The following is a 5,358-nucleotide window of genomic DNA, read 5'->3' as shown; positions in this document are numbered from 1 at the left end:
TGAGGACAATCTCTCTTGAAATGTCCTGCTTGTTTGCACTGAAAGCACACATTCCTATTTCCATAACATACTCCTGTATAGGGTCTACCATAGTTTACACAAAGTGGTCTCCTTCCTGTACTAGCTACGAACTTGCTAGCATGACCTGATACCATTCTACCACTCGGTCCAGCTGCAGGTCTTGACCTCTTTCGACCTGAGCTCTGTTGGCTCGTGCCTCCAAAACTCCTCATACCCGACTATCCAGAGAACGAAGGTCTAAAACTCTTACTCCTCATTTCTCCAGGTATTCTAAACTGTCCTTCACCTGGCTGGAGTATATCTTCCCTCGCTACACTCTGCTCTACTCGGATAGCGGTCTCAACTAACTGAGTGAAGTTCACCCAATTAGATATAGAGGTAACGGGTGTACGTATCTTTCTTCTCAAGCCATTCTCAAATCTTCTACACCTCTCCTTCTCTTCCGCGATGATCGGAAGGGCATACTGAGATAACTTAGTAAATCTTTGCTCATATTCAGCAACTGTCATCACTCCCTGAGTTAGCTTAAGGAACTCCTCCCTCTTCGCTTCTTTAAAAGCACTAGGGTAGTATTTATCCTCAAAAACGTGTCCGAACTCATACAAGTCATAGTTTCCAAACTACTCCTTCTAGCCTCTATCACTTTCACCACTTCTTAGCCTCTTTCTGCAACAAGAATGTCGCTAACTCGACCTTACGGTCCTTAGGGCATCTCATAACCTTAAAACATTTCTCAATCAAGTCCAACCAGACCTCAACATCCATTGGATCTGTTGCTCCATCAAACGTCGTGGCATCTAAAGCTTTCAGCCTCTCGACGTCGAATTTCTTCTCTAGATCGATCTAAATCGATCCTACACTCGCCGCCAATCTCTGAGCGATTCTATCAAACACTCGATCCTCCATCTGGGGATCTACACCTACCCATGGTGTACTCGACTCATTTGTAGAGGTCGCTTCCTACTCTACTACGTCTCTAACTTTTTTCCCCTTCGAATCTGGGTCCTGTCTAGCTTCAGGACCTCCGCCGGTAGGGTCAACATTTCTCTTCTCATTCTGCCTGCTCAGCCTGCCACTTCTCCTCAGCATCTTTGCCTAATTATTAAGTACACATGTTAGGGACTTATCAATGGGACTTAATCTAATACATGAACTCTCTCTTTCACCCAAAATATTATGCTTTAATACTAAGCTAGCTCAAACTTTCCAAAGTTTATGTATACCTTTGCTCTGTCACCAAGTTGTCATACCCCGCCCCAGACAACCCTCTTAGACTAGAAAAGGGCGTGACTACAGTAGTTATCAACCCTGTGGCTGACACTTACTGCCTATTAACTATTGCGGAATAACTCTGATACCAATATATAATTCATATACAGCGGAATGTCTTTAGGCCCATAAATTTATTAATTCAGAAACATAACAAGTTTAGAGTCATTACAACACTAGATTCATAAGTTCCAAGCACAAAAACCCTAGTCCCAATATGAACAACAGAAACATGTGTACAATATTTACAATAACCACCTAAACAGACGGGTTACAAAATCTTTATCCTTTAGTGGCAAAGAAGATGCAGAGCTATCTTCTGACGATTTGACCGCTACCTAGGGAAAAGGAAAACATTTGAAAATGGGGTGAGCTTGCACACAGTGAGTGACTTAAGAAAGATAATTGATTCTCATGCAAAAATCCCAATAACGAGTTTAACTGAAATATAAGCTTTCTACAGTACCTTGTACCGCAGTATAAACATTTTCCAAGCATAAAGCATATAAAGTTGTTTTAATCATAAAACAGTAAAACTATTTCTCAGTTGAAAGTAACCCCACTATGGGTAAAACTAATCCCAACACCAACTACTAGTCAAGAGAGAACCCTTTTGCTCAATCTCTGGCCCTATCTACCTACGTGCATGTGGCCATACTAAGTACCGTCATACCTTAGGTACTTCTGCTCAGATACCTTCTCAAATGTCCTTCAGTATCGAGCTACTAGGATACCTTCTCAAACGTCCTTAAGTATTCGGTTGGTTTGGTACCTTCTCAAGCATCCTTTAGTACCAATAGATACCTTCTCAAATGTCCTTCAGTATCTAGTTGGGCGGATACCTTCTCTAATGTCCTTCGGTATCACGTTTTAAGTAAAACTAGTCATAAATGACTTTCTTTAAAGCATGTAAAGTATAACACTTATAAAAACATGCTAGGTATATTTCACACATATAAATAGCTTTTCAACAACTTCCCACACATGCATGCGTTTAAAATATAACTCATGGTTTGCTTGGAAATCACTTTGTAAAACTAGTTGGCATGAGAATAATCTTTTTTAACACATGCTTTCTATAAAACATTATAATTCAAACATTTTAGTCAAAATGTTTTAGTCACTCACCTCGATCGCTTAGGAACTTTTCACTCTAGTAGTTCCTTTTCTACCTCGGGCTCCCTTTTTCACCCCTAGAATCCAGATTCAATTTACAGCTCAGATTACTCATAGTTCTAGACCTTATTTTGAGATACTTCCTTCTATAAACATATTCACAAATGTTTCAGAAATCATACCCTGAGCTCAGAACTCCTCATGGTTTGGCCGGAATCACAGAATCTCCAAGACTACCCCAAGCTTATTCGATAGCCTGACCCTTCTGTCTTCTTCTCAGTTTCCAGTCCGATCCCTTCGAGCTTTTTTCTCTGGTAGCCCTACCCTGAAAACTAGACTTTCAGAGCTTTCAGATGGCTTTGAAATCACTCCAAATGCACGAGTAAATTGGGAGAACTCCTCATCCCAATTTAATGCTGCTTTCTAAACTTCACTGTCCAATGCGTCCTCTTTGAAATTCTATGTCCAACGCATGGATTTTGCTCTCAACGTAAGGTTTCCTCAACTTTCCCACTCTTCTTAAATGTATTTTGGGTTGTGATCTAAAGAATTAAGTGTTTGGTCCTATTTATAGACGTCCAAACCTTCTCCAAAGTCGAAACCACATACTTGGCTGCATGTCTAAGTGTTTCCTTCTCACACCAAGAACACAACTCTTTGATCAACGAAATCTGAGTGTCTTCCTCCTATGTTGCCAATGCATGAGTCTCAAATTGCATGTCCTCAGATGCAACCACCTCAAATTCTTAAGGCTTAAGGTTCCCTCTCAAGAAGACACATGGTTTGATGACGTCCTTTAGGTGATCTCATCTTTTATATGCGTCCAACTCTTGGATGTTCAACGCATAGTCCACAAACAACGCATAGCCTATAATCAATGCATAGCAAGCCACTTACTATTATTGCAATCCAACTTAGCCATCGCAAGAGCTAGCCATCACCAATGCATAGGGTGACCGTCCATCCTCGATGCATGGCTCACTAGGTAGCATCGCACGACTTGCTTGGCATGGGCGCATGGTGCTGGCCACCGATGCATGGGCGTGCTGCATAGGCTGGCCATCGCTCGCTTGCTCGGCCGCATGGGCTATGCGCTACACATCGATGCTTGGCAGGGCGCTTCGACGCATGGACATGGCTACTTGGCAGGGCGCTCAACGCATGAGCGTGGCCGCTCGATGCATGGCAAGGGCGTCTGGCCGAGGCTGCTCGATGCATGGCAGGGGCGTCTGGCCGAGGCTACTTAACGCATGGGCAGGGGCGTCTGGCCGAGGCTGCTCAACGCATGGCAGGGGCGCTTGGCTGGCCACTCGGCGCATTGGGCAAGGGCGCTGGCCGAGGCTGATCCACGCATGGGTTGCCTTCCAATGCATGCCTTGCCTACCCTTGTGCCTTCCAACGCGTCACCTCCATTTTTCCTCCTTCATCCGCATGCCATCACCACCCTTCCAACGAATCAACACACAAACTTCTATACTTAGCCAAATTTCCAAATTTTTCCCCAAAAGTCAAACTTCCAAATTTCCTCTTTTCTTCAAATCTCCACTCTTTTCTCTACCATTACACACTAGTTTCCACATCAACCTACTCACCACACTAGTCTTAGTAGGGAATGTACTAAGTAGAGAAATTAGGATTCAAGGTTCACAAAATCTGTGGTAGAAAATTTCCATCTGTAAACAATCTGGTAGGCCATTATGCGGGCAATCTCTTACCAGCTTCTTAAACCTCGCCCAGGCGTCACTAAGCGATTCGTCAATATCCTGTTCAAAATTAGTGATCAACTTCCTCCATCTGGCATTCTCCGTCGGGGGGAAGTTTTTCTTCATGAACTTCTCAACTACTTGTTCCCATGATATAATCTCCCCTGGTTCGAGAGAATAAGCCCATTTCTGTGCCTGGTCACACAACGAAAATGGGAGCAATGTTAATCGAAACTCCTCAGCGGAGATGTGCGAATCCTCACCATGCCTACCGCCAAATCTTAGATTCCAAAGATGGGCATTTTCCATAGGAGAAACGTTTGGTCTTTTAGCTGTTGTTGCCATACTGAACATTTAAGTGTTAAACAAGGCTTTTATGACTAACGACCTTAGTACATATAAGTTACTTTCCATTGAACCAAAACAAATCTCCATTCTATTATTGAAAATAAACACTTCATTCTTATAAAAGGAGACAGTATACCCTTGTTCAATGAGACAAGAAACCGAGATTAAGTTCCTCTTAATATGAGGAACTATGAAAACATTATCCAGTAACATATAACGTTTCTTGTCAACAAATAAATTCAGCCTTCCTACAGCAACAGCTGAAACAACCTCACCAGTACCGACTCGTAGAGTCATCTCACCCTGTGGCAACGTTCGCCAGAAACTAGATCTTTGGTAAGAAGAACTAACATGGTTGGTAGCACCCGAATCTAGGATCCAGACAAAATCATCATTCTCTACCAAACACATCTCCAAGACCAAAAAATCATATTTACTGTCTTTCATCCTCTTTTGGAGAGTAGTGGGATCAAAAAAACTGAAACTACTTATTTTTTCATCCATCCCTTTATGCTCGAAAATTAAGAACTGACGTTCAAACAAATCTTGCAACAAGTCTATGATCTCGCGTGCAATGACCATGTTCTCAACCCTTTTGGCCAAAACATCAGGTATGTTAGTCAAAATGTGAAGTCGGGCCAATGAATTAGCCTTCATCCACAACTCATATGCATTGTGAACATTTCACGATGCATCAAGAGTCGAGACTTGAGGATATTCCTCGACCATGACAAATTTGAGGTCGTTTACCACGAAATAATTTTTACATAATTCTTTCCATTGTATGTAATCGGTCATATTAAATGCACTAAACGGGAATACTAATGTGTTGTTGAAAAGAAGAACACATTGACCTATGTTAGGTTTTAAGCAAATACACGTTGGAAAAAAAACAACATCC

The 5,358-nt window shown here is 42.2% G+C and overlaps 1 non-coding gene across 1 annotated transcript; it reads left to right on the top strand.

The window, feature by feature from the left end:
• Window positions 1-4,095: 4,095 nt before the first annotated feature.
• LOC150033933 (small nucleolar RNA R71) lies at window positions 4,096-4,202 on the top strand. Its single transcript, XR_016532566.1, has one exon. It is a non-coding gene; the product is annotated as a small nucleolar RNA R71 (small nucleolar RNA).
• The last annotated feature ends 1,156 nt before the right edge of the window (window positions 4,203-5,358 follow it).

Source organism: Benincasa hispida, chromosome 9, assembly GCF_027475165.1.
Source record: "Benincasa hispida cultivar pf3 chromosome 9, pf3_genome.v1.1, whole genome shotgun sequence".
Taxonomy (NCBI): domain Eukaryota; kingdom Viridiplantae; phylum Streptophyta; class Magnoliopsida; order Cucurbitales; family Cucurbitaceae; genus Benincasa; species Benincasa hispida.
The sequence above is the reverse complement of the archived record's forward strand: the minus strand, read 5'-3'. Positions and strand labels throughout refer to the sequence as shown.